This window comes from Buceros rhinoceros, unplaced genomic scaffold (genome assembly GCF_000710305.1).
Source record: "Buceros rhinoceros silvestris isolate BGI_N320 unplaced genomic scaffold, ASM71030v1 scaffold1954, whole genome shotgun sequence".
NCBI lineage: Eukaryota > Metazoa > Chordata > Aves > Bucerotiformes > Bucerotidae > Buceros > Buceros rhinoceros.
The window spans coordinates 10888-13428 of NW_010409801.1; positions in this window are offsets into that span (position 1 = coordinate 10888).

Below are 2541 nucleotides of genomic sequence, written 5' to 3' on the forward strand. Positions count from 1 at the left end.
CCTGCTTTCCTCACCATTGCTTTTCCATCTCCCACCTAGCAGCTGGACTGCGGAGAGAAGTTTCTCAGTTGGCTACTGCCAGTTAACCAAGGAGCCAAATTCATCAGGTGGGATATGTTGGCACTTTTAGACCCAGGCAGGGCTCCCACATTACCACGGGCAGAGTCCTGAGTGGGCCTTGGCACTACTGCCTGGCCGCAGGCACAGGAGCAGGGGTGCTGCATGACCCGCACTGGCGGGTCGCTGCCTCCTCCTCCTCTTTTAACTCTACAGCACATCAGGTCTGTAATGCATTCACATTTGCATGAGTACAGCTGTCTGCTCAGCATCCAGAAATCCCCAACAAATGCACAAATTCCTCTTTCTACCCAGAGAGAATACCTGCATGGGAGAAGAGGACCTGTTGGGGAAGCCTGGACGCAGGGTACCCTTTTCACAGGCCACTGGTTTTGCCCCTCCACTGCAACCTTCATGGAGGAATCGTGTTTTGTGGGTCTTCCTTCTCTGTTTCACTGGGGATCAGGTTATGTGTGGTTTGGGGAGTTTATTTTTCCTGTGAGTCTATTCAAAGTCAGCAGCAGGATCTCTAGCAAGCGTGGTGGTGGGTGAAGAGCAGGGCCTGGCCCTGAAGACCACGATGGCCTTGGGGGCTGAGATGCCTTGCATATTTGAAGGGAAGGGCAGGCTCTGTCCAAGGCTGCTCCTGATGGCAGCATGTCTCTTAACTCAGGGTGGCGGGAGTTGCAGAGCAAGCAGGGCAGAGGCAGAGGCATAACCTTCAAGGCACAAACCATCTCTTTGCTCGGGAGCTCACATGTATGTGGGTGGAATCAAGTTCAGGAACCTTCCCTGTTCCTGTCTCACACCAAGCTTGGGCACCTCCCACCAGGAGACCCTGTCCTGCCAGAGGGATGAGGAGGAAGATGGTATTGTAAGTAGCTGGGGCAGCATCAGGGTCTCAGAATCATAGAATGGTTGAGGTTGAAGGGACCTCTGGAGGTCATCCGATCCCACCCCCCTGCTCAAGCAGGGTCACCAGGAGCCCCAGCTGCCTGCCCTGTGTTTTTGAGAGCAGGGATGAGGCACAGTGCTGGGGTGGGAGCCCTACACTAGGGGCTGGCACACAGCTGTCCCTGAAACCCTTTTGCCACAATGTTCCTCTCCTGGTGGAGTTTCTCTCATGTATACGTGAGTGAGCAAATGTGGTGTGGGCCCCGTACTGGGGAGTGTTTTGCCATAAGGGTCCGTATCTGTGCGAGATGAGCAGCTCCTGTCTGGCTGATCACAACTGTTAAATAAATATATTTAAATACCTATATATGTGTATTAAAAAAAAAGGTCAGTCATATTAAAGCTACAACGTGCAGCATTTGGCGGCAGCGTGTGCTTTGTGCTGGTTTCTGCTGGGGTGAAACACAACCAGAAGGCAGGCAGCCGCACTGTAAATTCCCCGCTGCAGCAGGAGACCAGCCCCAGTCCCTGTCACCCCTGTCCCTGTGGGCAACAGCCTTCTGTCCCACATTCAGGGTCTGCTCCCCCAAGCAAGGCTGGAGCACCCTGGGACCCCCTCAGCTCATGCTGTGCAGAGGTGGGTGAGGCCGGATAAATCCCTGGGCGCTCCAGGTCCTTTACCCGGGAGAGCCACCAGTGCGTTCCCCACTGCGACACACACACACACACACAGAGACAAAGAGCTGGGACAGGCAGGGCTCATGGGAAAGTCACTTTTAATGGTTTATTGCCAATGTTACAAAGGTCGACACACGGTCAGACAGGTGGGAACCACACCAGAGTTGTAAAAACACCAAGTCTAGGGGTTTAGTCTATTTCCAAAAGAAAGAGAAAAAAGTAAGGATCAAAATTTGCCTTGGCCAAGCTGACTGCCTGTCCCAGGGCTGCCTGAGGCCTGAGCTGGCGTCACCACAGCCCCAGGATGAGCCAGGCTTCGGGTTGGCAGTGAGATGGGCTGTGGGGTTCCAGGGCAGTCCCCGTGCCAGCCTGGGCTGGAGCAGTGTGCGGTGGTCCTCCCAAAGCCACAGGGCCCGTGCTGTCCCTCTCGGCACTGGCCTTGCTTCCCTCCTCTCCCACTTGGAGCAGACCTCTGCTCCCACCACAACAGCGGCAGCAAGAAAGGCAGAAAAGGCCCCTCTCCATCAGTGCTGAGGACTGGCATCACTGGTGGCTCCCACTGAGTGGGTTCTTGGGGAGCCAGCCATTGTCGCCCACCCTGCTTGGGGGGCTCCTTACCCTGCTTTGAAATAAACCCTTAAGATGCTGATAACCTCTGGAGCGCTGGTGCAGGCACTGTTTCCCTGGGGTCAGTTCAGGGCCAGGCGGGTCCCTGTCCCACCACCCTCTGCCCTGTCCCTTCCCAAGGCTGCGGGAGCCCGCCTGGCCAGGGTATGGCAGAGGAGACCAAAACCAAAATTTGTGCTTTGTATACGAGACCCTGCCTACACCGAGGGGCTGCGGGGGAGGTGGCTGCGCTCACCCCATGGCCAAGGCCACTCACACCCCTCAGACCCTCACCCCTCTGGCCAG